Source organism: Phacochoerus africanus, chromosome 1, assembly GCF_016906955.1.
Source record: "Phacochoerus africanus isolate WHEZ1 chromosome 1, ROS_Pafr_v1, whole genome shotgun sequence".
Taxonomy (NCBI): Eukaryota; Metazoa; Chordata; class Mammalia; order Artiodactyla; family Suidae; genus Phacochoerus; species Phacochoerus africanus.
The window spans coordinates 201,853,496-201,867,193 of NC_062544.1; the positions used below are offsets into that span (position 1 = coordinate 201,853,496).

The 13,698-nt window shown below is 42.3% G+C and overlaps 1 pseudogene; it reads left to right on the forward strand.

The window, feature by feature from the left end:
* The first annotated feature begins 9,485 nt into the window (after positions 1 to 9,485).
* LOC125112872 (60S ribosomal protein L21-like) lies at positions 9,486 to 12,130 on the forward strand (annotated as a pseudogene).
* The last annotated feature ends 1,568 nt before the right edge of the window (positions 12,131 to 13,698 follow it).

Sequence of the window (13,698 nt, forward strand, 5' to 3'; positions counted from 1 at the left end):
AGCTTTATTTTCCTACCAGGCAACAATATGTATAAACCATTGGCAAAAGCTTTACTGAGAAAACAATCTAGAAAACAATTCTGTCTTACTAGACTAGTTGGCTTTATGATGCTTGTAAGGAATAAATTCTGTCCTCATACATGTTGGGTAATTGCATTCAAGGAAAATCTCTATCCCTAAGGCCATGGCTTGCCTCCTCTGACTCCAGTCAACTGTCTTCTCTAACACAAATTATGCTGATAGAAACAAGTCCTTTTTTTTAGGTCTGCACCCTTTAGGCATATGGAAGTTCCCAGGCTAGGGGTCGAACCAGAGCTGTAGCTGCCGGCCTACACCACAGCCTGATCTCTGTTTTAGAGACATATTTTAGAGATCACATAATTATAGCACACAATATCGGTGTCACACACATATCCATCTAGAGGTGACCCACGAAAATTTCCCATGCATGCAAAAAGCATCACTCTGCCTAAGAGCATGGTCCAGCTACAAGAGCATGCCAACTCACTAGAGGTGCTGCAGAGATAATCCCCCGCCAAGAGTGACCTTCAGCTAATGGCCAGGAATTGGTAGGTAAAAATGCTAGCTTCCTTGTCTCTTTTTGGGACAGCACTGAAGTATGTTCTACATCATCTTTCAGAGGACTCCCAAGTGTTGAACTCCAGCTTCCCATGTTGAACTCATCTTCTAAGAGATTCCTGCCCTTCCTATCTCACTTCCCCATCCAATTGGTATTCATCTCAAATAAACTCCTTGCACCCAATCTTTGTCTTAAGGTATACTTTGGGGAGTTCCCATCGTGGCTCAGCAATGAACAAGCCCGACTAGCATTCATGAGGGCTTGAGTTCAATCCCTGGCCCCGCTCAGTGGGTTAAGGGTGAGGCATTGCCATGAGCCATGGTGTAGGTTGCAGGTGCAGCTAGGATCCTGCGTTGCTATGGCTGTGATGTAGGCCGACGGCTACAGCTCTGATTGGACCCTTATCCTGGGAACTTTCCATATGCTGCAGGTGCGGGCCTAGAAAGACAAAAAGACAAATAAAATTAAAAAAAAAATAAGATATACTTTGTGAAGGAAGACAAATTAAGAGACATAGTTGCTGAGTGTCAGAATTGAGATTTGGACTCAGGTCTGGCTGATTCCAAAACCCATGCTTCCCCATTTTCCACTGTTCTACAATGACTCCATGGTATCTCAATTCCAAGAAGAGATTCTTTCCAGAAACACTTCAATGCAACTATGACCTTGAACTATCATCAGAGGATTCTGTATTTGAGTCCTGGTCCTCTCTGACCTGAGAGTCTCCATCCACCAACCTAGCCAGTGTCTAATAAGCTCTGGTTCCTGCTCTCTGCTGCTGTACCAATGTTTAAGGGCCTAACTTATGGCTGACGGAAAGGATTTCACAAAGCCAACTAGACCATGCCTGCCTTTGCAGGGCACAGTCACAATCACAATGGCACCAACCATCAAGAGCTGCCCTCAAGTGCCTCTGGGCCTCTGCCTGCCACATTTGTCAGGGCCATACTTGAATGCCACCATTGCCAATAGTCCACTGCTTCCATCGCTCTCTTCAAAAGTAGGAGAGGACCCCTCCCTGTTTCTTTTTCTAATGTTAATATAAAAGTCAAAAGAACTCATCTTAGTATCCTTTCTTTCCTGCCCCTCAGAATCTTTGAGTTGCTGGTCTTCCAAGCCCCCATATGGGGACTATCTCTACATGTGAGGATAACACCCTGTATGGGGCTATCACCAGTTTTTAGACAGGAGCCATCTATTGCCCTACACAAGCTAGATAAGCCATCTATTCCCCTACATAGAGGCTTCTCCTTCCTGATTCACAGTCTGTGAATGAGGGGGCAATAAGACATCAATTCTGTTTATAAAATAGTTCAGTAAAGTGGCTGGAACAAGATAAAAATATAAAAATTGTTTCCCAGTATACCAACAAGACCCAGCTAGAAAATGTAATAGAAAAATAACATCATACACTATGGTAATAAAACATATATAAATGCCTAGGAATAACCCTACAAGAAATGTAAAAGAAAACTAACAAACTTTACTAAAAGATTTAAAAGAAAACTTGAGTAAATGGGAATATAACATATAGGAACAAAACAATAAAAAGTCGACTGTGATATACCCTCTCTCCATCCCAAACAATCACTATCACTTTCCCATCAAATATATATATATATATATGACAACATTTCATGCATGAGTGTAGAGTTCAACTGTGTGGTATTTACAAGGGTGCGTGTGCTTTATAATAATTCACTAGACTATGCAGTTTATGTGTCACTTTCTATATCTTTGATAATACGAAGGTAACAATAATAATAGTAACAGTAGTCACCGTTTTTTGAACACCTACCAGATGCAAGGGCTTTGCCAACCATTATCTCTTTTCATGTTTATAATAATCCTTTGAAGTAGATATTGTTGTTCCTCAACTTAAGTACTTGAAAACTGAGGCTAATCAGAGTTAACAGCTTGTTAATATATACAGCCCCTATTTCCTCTTTCTACCCCTCTCATTCAGCCTCTTGACCCAAAGAGATGGAATTAATATTCCAATCTCATTTGCTCATCCCAAAGCCTAGATTCTTAACTTCCATGATGTATCTTGTCATCATAACTACATATTTTATTTCTAAATATGCTTAGAGTTTTCTTGTCTTTGAGTTGTATTTTTTTCTTTTGCCCAGACTGTCTGTCTGCTTTTATGCCTGAAGAAATACAGCACATTCAGATTGGAAAATTATACCTAGATTTAGTACCACTTTTGTAAATTTAAACTAAAAACATAGGTACATCTTAGGACCAAGTTACCCAACTCTGGTACTACTAACATGTTGTGCTGGGTAATTCTTTGTTGGGGGAGAAGGAGCTGTCCTTTACTTTGTAGGATATTTAACAGCATCCTTAGCCACTACCCACTAGATATAAGTAGCATCCTTCCTCAGTTGTGGCAATCAACAAATGTCTCTAAACACTGCCAGATGTCCCCAGGTGGCAAAATACCCTGGCTGAGAACCTCTGTCCTAGATATGTACCTATCGAAAGCGTCAAACCAAGTTATATCTTGGTAGTACAATTTGTGATGCTTCTTACATCCTTCCTACTTTATATGTATATTTGAAATCTACTTAAATTTCTTCTGGGAGATAGAGTTGTTTTTTTTTTTTCTTTCTCTTATTACAGAAATAAGGATGTTTACTGAAGATCTAGGAACTACAAAGCAAAAAGAAGGGTCCAGAATGCCCTTTTGCTGAAATACTTATAGTCTTGAGGGTTTTTTTTTTGTTTTTTTTTTTTAATAATACTAGCTGTCTTCAATGGTGCTACCTCTATGAAGCTTTCCCTGAAATCCTCTATTGTATAGTCTCTCCTTTCCCTATATTTTATTCCTCCTAAGGCATGATTAATGTATTTCTTGAGGGTTTGGATCTGATATTGTTTTCTAGATTATGAAATCCTTGAGAAAAGAAGGGTATCTCCCATTTGTAGGGTGACCAACTCTCCTAGTTTACCTGGACTCAAGGATTTCCCAGGATGCCAGACTTTCTAGGCTAAAACTGGGACAATCCTGGGGAAACCCAGGCAATTTGGTCACCCTATGTCTATGCCCCCCAGCATGCCGAACAATTTGCCTATTTAGACACTCAACAACGTTGTCCCAGCTAAAGTTGGAAAAGAGAAATCAGTAGTTTCCTTCTTCCCCTTATCTCATTCCTGCCCCCATCCTTTCACACCTACATTTCTATTTCCCAGGCATCTGTCTAGCATTCTCTGAGCTACGCTCTGTGTATATTGGGCTTCTGAACAAGTCACAGGTTGACATTTGTGGTTTCTGCCCTCGCATTGTTAGAAGATAATTACCCATGAATATTTTCATGTGGCTGCATGATCCGGGCTTTCTGAACAAAGAGCACTGAGGTGCTTGGCTAAAGGGAGATTGAATTTAAGACATGCCTCAAAAGTTAGAGATAGTGTATTGCTCCAGGGAGATTTAGGGACTTGTTTCCCCTGAAGCCATTTGCTTATACTGCATGGTAGTAAAGAAAAGGTAGACTGTCCACTCCTCTCCCCAGAGAGGATTTCTTTACATTCCCAAATAATAGCTCCAACCCCTCTCTCTTTTTCTCTCCTTCTTTCTGCAGGAGAGAGTAAGCCAATGTGCCAGCTGCCCTGTACAAGCTGAGTCTCATAATTTTAGGGGTCCTCTCCTGAGGTTCAACAGCCCCATTCACTCACAGGGCAGCAGCAGGTTCTTACCATATCACCCATACGGACTGGGATGCAGGAACCTAGTATGAAGATGGTCTGTGAGTAACGAACTGTCCTTTCTCTGATTCAGAGAGCTTGTATTTGGAGAACTACCTACTATTAAGTATAACCAGAGGACGAGGTGTGTGACTGGGGAGGGGTTGGAAAGGGGGCTACAATTGTAAGACACCAGGCCACTGAGGGGATTTGGACCCAAGCTCTCTGGCAGTGATGCTAAAAGCAGAGCATGCATCTGTGTTACTTGGAGCTCAGATTTTCTGATTTGATGGGTCTAGGGTGGGGCCTAAGAATTTACATTTCTATCAAGTTCCCAAGTAATGCTGATGATTTGCTCCCAGGGCATTTTCTTTGAGAACCTGAAAGAATCTGTACAGAAGTTTAACAAAGGGGAAGGGGAAAACTCTGACCTGGGGTTTTAAAGGTCATCCAATAGAAGAAGCTGGACGATGCCTCCAGTGAATCAGAGTCAACAGGAAGGAGTTACAGGCAAGCCCAATATGGATTCTCTAATCCTTAGAGCCATTTCACGCGGGCCTATAATTACCTCAAACAACAGATCAAAAAACAAACCCAGATGATTAAGTCACATAGCTGGTTAGCAGCTGAAATGTGACTACAGCTCAAGACATGCAACACCTGAGCCAGTGTTGTATCCACCATCCCAGGCTGAAGTAGCATGAGCAGGACTTCACCTGTGTCTTACTTGTAAGTGGGAGGCCACTGGAGATACATTCATGCCTCAAAAAAATTAGCTTCTGTCCTGGACCATCCTTCTGGATGGCCCAGAGGACAGAACCTGCAGCTTCTACTTCAGGTCAGGGTTTACCTGTGTATCCCTAGCTCACAGGTAGAGTGCTCTAGCCTCTCCCACTCCCATCCGCCAGATGCTACTGGCCTGACCTCTTCCTCCTTTCCTGATTCAAGACTGCCCAACACTCCTAGACTCGTGCCCATCAAATGTCCAGCCCTAGACCCCTCAGGTCAACTCCTCTAGACAACAATGTTTCAGCATAATAGTAACAAAAGGTAAATGCTTTCATAGAGAACAATGAGTTGGGGGCCTGCCTGAATCACAAACAGGAAGTTGGAAAATTGCCTGAGAAGGAGTCCGAGGCTGATCTAAGTGGGGAGCCCGGAAACCAAAATCTGAGGGTAGGGCCAAGTCCAGAGGCCACTGTTCCATAATTGAAGAGGATATATTTTTTTTGTCTTTTTTGTCTTTTTGTTGTTGTTGTTGTTGCTATTTCTTGGGCTGCTCCCGCGGCATATGGAGGTTCCCAGGCTAGGGGTTGAATCGGAGCGGTAGCCACCGGCCTACGCCAGAGCCACAGCAATGCGGGATCCGAGCCACGTCTGCAACCTACACCACAGCTCAGGGCAACGCCGGATCGTTAACCCACTGAGCAAGGGCAGGGACCGAACCCGCAACCTCATGGTTCCTAGTCGGATTCGTTAACCACTGCGCCACGACGGGAACTCCCTGAAGAGGATATTTTTAAAAAAGATTTGTCAAGGTTTTATTTTCTCTCACGCATTCCACATATAGCACATATTTTATCTAGACAGCTTTTCATTTTTAGTCAGTATAGTGAAAGGCTTGTCATGTACATGGTCACAGTTTTTCAAAACATTCTATTCAGGGCTACCTAGTCTGGTCCTTGAGCATCACCCTGGAATGGCCTCTGCAGATCTGAACTTAAGGTAGGCCAGGTGTTCCCTAGACCCCAAGCAGACAATTCTGACCAACCTCTCTCTGAAATAATGTCCACAAAATAGGGAGTCAAGAAGTTCCTATTGTGTCTCAGCCAGTTAAGAACCTGGCATAGTGTCTATAAGGATGTGGTTTTGATACTGGCCTTACTGAGTGGGTTGAGGTTACAGTGTTGCAGCAAGCTGTGATGTAGGTCACAGAAGCAGCTCAGACCCAGCATTGCTGGGGCTGTGGTGTATGTAGGCTGGCAGCTGCAGCCCCAATTCGGCCCCTAGCCCTGGAATTACCATACGCCACAGGTGCAGCTGTGAAAAAGAAAAAGAAAAAACAGGGAGTCAAAATTTGGAAGTGCCTTCTTAAAGGCAGCTGTGAGCCCAAACAAACCAGTAAGCCCTTAGGGTAGCCCCAGGAGTCAATGGAGGCGACTGATGGCAAAAGCTAAGACTGACCCTCAACAAATGGTGAAATCAGGGAAGTTTGTCCTTAATATACCACTCCGCAGCCCAGATATCTCTTTCTATTTTTAAAATATTTTTAATTGAAGAATAGTTGATTTACAATATTATATTAGTTTCAGTTGTACAACACAGTGATTCAATATTATTATACATTATACTCCATTTAAAGTTGTTACAAAATAATGGCTCTATTTCCCTGTGTTGTAGGATATATCTTTGTTGCTTATACATAGTAGTTTGTAACTCTTAATCCCATACCCCTGTCTGTCCTCTCCCTCACTCCCTCCCTCTCCCCACAGGCAATCACTGTTTTCTTATATTCATTCATTTTATGTTTTAGATTCTACATATAAGTGATAACATAGAGTATTTGTTTTTGTCTGACTTTTTTCACTAAGTATAATAACCCTTAGGTCTGTTTCTGTTTTCTTACATTCATTCATTTTATGTTTTAGATTCTACATATAAGTGATAACAGAGTATTTGTTTTTTTCTGACTTTTTTCACTAAGCATAATAACCCTTAGGTCCATCCACATTGTTGCAAATGGCAGAATTTCTTTTATTTTTTTTTTATGGCCCGTAATATCTCTTTATCCATCTATCTAGCTATATATCTATCTACACATATATAGACCACATCTGCTTTATCTTTTCATCTGTTGATGGGCATTTAGGTTACTTCCATATCTTGACAATTGTAAATAATGCTGCTATGATCATGGGGTGCATGTACCTTTTAAAATCAGTACTTTAGGAGTTCCCGTCGTTGCCCAGTGGTTAACGAATCCGACTAGGAACCATGAGGTTGCGGGTTCGGTCCCTGCCCTTGCTCAGTGGGTTAATGATCCGGCGTTGCCGTGAGCTGTGGTGTAGGTTGCAGATGCGGCTCAGATCCAGCGTTGTTGTGGCTCTGGCATAGGCTGGTGGCTATAGCTCCGATTAGACGCCTAGCCTGGGAACCTCCATATGCCGCAAGAGCAGCCCAAGAAAATGGCAAAAAGACAAAAAAATAAATAAATAAAATCAGTATTTTAGTTTTCTTTTTTTTGTCTTTTGTCTTTTTTGTTGTTGTTGTTGTTGCTATTTCTTGGGCCGCTCCCTCGGCATATGGAGGTTCCCAAGGCCAGGGGTTGAATCGGAGCTGTAGCCACCGGCCTACGCCAGAACCACAGCAACGCGGGATCCGAGCTGCATCTGCAACCTACACCACAGCTCAGGGCAACGCCGGATCGTTAACCCACTGAGCAAGGGCAGGGACCGAACCCGCAACCTCATGGTTCCTAGTCGGATTCATTAACCACTGCGCCACGACAGGAACTCCTAGTTTTCTAATATATACCTAGGAGTGGGATTGCTGGACCATGTGCTAGTTCTCTTTTTAGTTTTTTGAGGAATCTCCATACCGTTTTCCATAGGGGCTGCACAAATTTACCTTCCCACCAACAGAGCATTAAGATTCCCTTTCTCAGAGTGGGGGAAAAAATGTAATTGTAATGTATACATGTAAGGATAACCTGACTCCCTTGCTGTACAGTGGGAAAATAAAAAAAAAATTAAAAAATAAAAAAAGAAAAGAAAAAGAAAATAACCTAAATTAGTAAAAAAAAAAAAAAAGATTCCCTTTCTCCACGTCCTCACCGACATTTTTTATTCGTGATCTTTTCCTTTTCTTTTTTCATGGCCGCTCTTGCAGCATATGTAAGTTCCTGGCTAGGATTTGAAACCAAGACACATCTGCGACCCACGCCACAGCTGCAGCAATGCCAGATCCTTTAGCCCACTGTGTCAGGCTGGGGCTTGAACCTGCACCTCTGCAGGTCAAGCTGCTGCAGTCAGACTCCCAACTCACTTCACCACAGTGAGAATTCCAGTTATTTGTGGTCTTTTTGATGATAGTCATTCTAACAGATGTGAAGTGATGTTTCACCATGATTTTAATTTGCATTTCTCTGATGATTAGTGATGTTGAGCATCTTTTTATTGGCTATCTTTATATCTCCTTTAGAAAAATGTCTATTTAGGTCTTCTCCCAATTTTTAAACTGAGTTATTTGTTTTTCTGATATTGAATTGTATGAAATCTTTATATATTTTGGATATTAACCCCTTATAGTTTATATCATTTGCAAATATTTTCTCCCATTCAGTAAGTTGTCTTTTGATTTTGTTAATGGTTTCCTTTGCTATGCAAAAGCTTTTAAGTCCCATTTGTTTATTTCCATTTCTTTTTTTAAAATAACTTTTGTTAGATTTTTTTCCAATTATAAAATAATAATAAATCACCTTGTTGAAGATTTGGAAACTTTAAAAAAGAATCAAAGTTGGAGAGATTGGACTACATGCATTTCTTCCCAACTTTGAATTCAATAACATCATATTGGTTGAAACTGGCCATGGTAGGAGCATTTACACCACAGAATGATAAGTGCTACAAATCAGGGCCCTTTTTTTTTTTTTTTTTAAACCAGTGCACAACTAATAAACCACCTTCCCCTTTACACTGTTCAGGTCCTGATGCCACCTTGAGTCTATACTGCCTTCCAACTCCACTTAAGACTGTACCATTGAATTGCAGGGAAGCTCTGCCTAAATTGCCCTTTTCCCAAGGTAACTTGATTGAGCCTCTGATCCTTAGCTCTAAACCGGCTTCACTGAAACAGAGACAGAGCTGTGTTAGGATGCTCTTCCATATGACCCACACGCTAACCAGCATTCCACCCTTCCTCTACAGACCCTATTGTTGCTACCACCTCTAAATATTTGCTATGGAAGCCACATCTGCAGCTCAACTTGGCACCATCAAGCTTCTTCTATACCTGCCTTGAGATCAAGTCAAGTTTTCTTATAAAGGGAATTTCTCAGTAGATACTGATTTTTGAGTCATTTAACTTCATGTAGCCTCTTCTCCTTATCCTATTATGACTTTGTGCCCTAGTTTGCCTCTTGGCCAACCTTGTTCAAGATATTAAGGGGCTGTTTTTTTTTTTTTTAGCTGGGATTGCCATCTTCCAGCAATTTGCCAAAATGACCGACACAAAGGCAAAGAAGAGAGGCACCCTCTGTATGTTCTCTACGCCTTTTAGAAAACATGGAATTGTTCCTTCAGCCACATCCATGGGAATCTACAACAAAGGTGATATTGCAGACTTCATGTTCAAAAAAGGAATTCCAGGAGTTCCTGTTGTGACTCAGCAGTAACGATCCATGATGACATGGGTTCGATCCCTGGCCTTGCTCAGTGGGTTAAGGATCCAGCATTGCGGTAAGCTGTGGTGAATCACAGATGTAGCTTGAATCTGGCTTTGCCATGGCTTTGACGTAGGCCAGCAGCTACAGCTCCGATTGAATCCTTAGCCTGGGAACTTCCATGTGCCACAGGTACAGTCCTAAAAAGACAAGAAAAAAAAAAAAAAAGGAATTCCCCACAAACATTCCCATGGCGAAACTGGGCAAGTCTAGTGTTGCCCAGCATGCTGTTGGCATTGCTATAAACAAAGAAGTAAAGATTCTTGCCATGAGAACTAATGTGCATACTAAGCATATCAAGCCCTCTAAGAGCAGAGAGAGCTTCCTGAAACATGCACAGGAAAGCAATTGGAAAAAGAAGGAAGCTGAGAGAAAAGTACTTGGGCTCAACAGAAGCACCAGCCTGCTCCTCCTAAAGAAGCACACTTTGTGAGAACCAGTGGAAAGCAGCTTGAACTGCTGGAACCCAGTCCCTGTGAATTTGTGATGTCATAAAAATAAAGTTTGGAGTTCATGGAAAAGTGTTGGCTCTGGGAAGAAATCAGAAAAGCAAAGCAAGACTCCAGTCCTGGAAGAACAGCAATACCAACCATGGTGCTCAGAGGATGAAAGACTAGAGATGAGCATAAGGTTAAAGCAAGGTCAGTTGATTATGGTGTATTGAAAGGATTTTAAAAAGCAGATCAACATCTCAGTTCCTTTATCTGTAAATTGGAGTCAATAACAGTGTCCATTTCAATGCATTATGAAGGCTTTAGCACAATGCCTGGCATATAGTAAGCAGAGAGCTATGTAAGTATTAGCTATTATTATTCAAACCTTTCCGTAGAAAAGAAAGTATGTGTATTTCATTCTAAATTGGGCTTCTGGCTCCAGACCAAAAAGCTCCTTCAGTACAATGGCCTTTGTTAGTAACTGCAGGCAATTTATTGTGTCCGTGTTATCTTGGATCATTTCCATATAGTCAGTGTAGAGGGGCCCATAGACCACCATCTCTCCAGGGAAATAAACATTCCATCACTCCACCCTGTGCGTCAGAAATAATATTCTACCCAGAGTCACAAGTTGTAGAAGTATTTATCCATCTGGGAAACTGTTCCCAGAAGTAACCCAGATAAAAGAGGTAATTTGAAAATACATTATTTCAAACATATATATATTTTATTTATAATATAAAATATATTATTTTCAAAGAATGAATTCAAATATATATTATGTATTAGCTATAAACATATTAATATATTGTAGATGATACTATTACTATGAAGAGTGTCGTTGTTGAGAGGTTACTAGGTTAAATGTCCTGTGTGCTTTATCTCATCTTATTTCCTTATATCCTGATAATTTGATAAAGTGAATTGTTTCCAGCTGAGGAAATCAAGCCTCAAAATTGAAGCTGGGTGCTTTGTTCCAGGTCACACAAGCTGTCCTGTTTAAGTCAATTACAGCATCTGATCTCCCCAGGCCCTTTTCTAATGGAAAGTTCCCAGCCTGCCCCTTTGGTACTACACCACTCCGCTGCTGCCCCTTGTTCCTGACAAGAGTGGGTGCCCCTATCCAAAGATAGCCAAGTGCACAGAGAGATTCGTTCAAGGACAGGTACAGCTAGCTCAAAAAGATCAGATGGGACAACTCAAGAGTCTCTCGAATCCGAAATAAGAAACATAGAGTTTGCCATTTAAGAGCCAAAATAAGGAGCAAGGAGTTCCCACTGTGGTGCAACAGGATTGGCGGCATCTCTATTGCCCCAGGACACAGGTTTAATCCCTAGTCCAGCACAGCGAGTTAAAAGGATCCTTTGTTGCTGCAGCTGCAGCATAGGGCTTGTGTCTCAGGTCTGATCCCTGGCCTGGGAACTCCATGTGCTGTGGGACTGCCAAAAAAGAAAAAATAAATAAATAGAAAGCAAAAAGATATATCTAGATACCATAGATAAAGTCAGAACCATCGCAGGGTAAAGCCATTTGCAAACCAAACTTCTGAAGAGCAAAACTGTAAGTAAGCAGAGGGGCTTGGAAGGTTAAAGAGGAGGCTGGAGCTGACATGTAGATGGTAGCTGAGACAGGTCACCCTGAAACAGTGGCGAGGCACAGGCCCCTGTTGTTGAAGTCCCGGAGTCACTCTGAATCTGGATCTGCCTTCTAGCTCTAGTTACAGCTCCACTCTTGGATTTGAGGGATTTCTGACTAGATCCCACTTTTCTTGAAGGAGCTTGATTGAGAGTTTGTTCATTATTTTCAAATGGGCCTCACTGGAACAGAAGCAGAGCAGTTGGGTGAAGCTCACCTGTCTGACCTGTACACACTAACCCCTGTGCTACTCTTCCTCCACAGACCTGGGATGTTGCCAGGTGCAGACACAGGCCCTGAAAAAAGAGCAGCTATCATAGCTGGAGCCAGTGCTAATTCAGGTTTGCTGATATGTCCAACCTGGAAGTGGGCTTTCCAAATGAAAAGTCAAGGAGAAAAGTGGAAACATCAAAAATTCCAGAGTGTTTTATCAACAAAAATGGCCTCCAAGTGTTTGCTTATTGCTAAGTGTGTGTTGGGGGATGGGGAATAAGTTATGAAATGATAGGTACAGGATGTTTCTATTTTTGCAAATGTGAAAAAGTAACAGAAGGAAAGGTAATCATTCATTCATCAAATGTTTCCTGAGTATGCTCTAGGTATTCAGGAGACAAGGGTGAGCAAAAGGTGACACAGTTCCTACCTTCAAGGAGCTTTCCGTCTAGTGAGGGAGACCAACACACACACTGCAGTCATTTTAAGTGTCAGAAGGAAATGCACTTGGTGGTAAACTTCTTCAGGGGCCATGTGACCTGGTCAGAGAAGTCAGCAAGGGCTTCTCGGATGACTGAGCTGTGACAGATGAGAATACAGTACCTGTGTGAAGTGTTGTCCAGGCAGAGGCTACAGCATGGACAAAGACCAGTGAGGAGGGGCCACAGCAAGTATAAGGAACTGGAAGGAGGCCACGTGGTTGGAGTGAAAAAAAGCTGGGTAGAGAATAGTGTGGAATGAGGCTGTAGAGGTAGGTAGGGCCAGACCACATATGGTCTTACAAGCCACATTGAGGAGTTTTGTCTGTACCCCTGAGGGGTTGGGAGAGCAGCTGAGGGTAGGATATGTAAGATATAATCAAATCTGCACTTGAGGAATTCCCAATGTGGCACGGCTGGTTAAGAATCCTATTGTGGGAGTTCCCGTCATGGCTCAGCGGTTAACGAATCCGACTAGGAACCATGAGGTTGCAGGTTGGATCCCTGGCCTTGCTCCGTGGGTTAAGGATCCTGTGTTGCTGTGGCTCTGGCATAGGCCAGCGGCTACATCTCCGATTAGACCCCTAGCCTGGGAACCTCCATATGCCGCAGGTGGGGCCCTAGAAAAGGCAAAAAGACAAAAAAAAAAAAAAAAAAAAGCTGATTGTGGCAGCTTAGGCCACTGTGTAGGTGTGGGTTCAATCCCCAGCCTGGTACAGTGAACTAAAGGATCTGGCATTGCCACAGCTATGTTGTAGTTCACAGCTTGGAGTCAGTCCCTGGCCTGGGAACTTCCATATGCTACAGGTGTGTCCGTAAAAAAATAATAATGAAAAAACAAATCAGGGCAGAGCCTCCTTGCCTGCCTGCCAGCTTGCATTTCTCACAAATGTCCTATCTCAATAAAGCTATTTCTTGCCTAAAAAAAAAAAAGAAAAGAAAAAACAAATCAGGAGTTCACATTGTGGCTCAGCGGGTTAAGGACCCAACATTGTCTGTATGAGGATGTGGATTAGACCCCTGGCCTCACTCCTGGGTTAAGGATTTGGTATTGCTGGTATGCTATGGGGTAGGCCTCAGATGCAGCTCTGATTCAGCCCCTAGCACAGGACTTGTATATGCCACAGGTGCAGCTATTAAAAAATAAAATAAAAAATCAGATTTGCACCTAAAAATACCTGTCTCTATATGGAGGACAAATCACTAGGAGCCAGCATGGATGAGCAG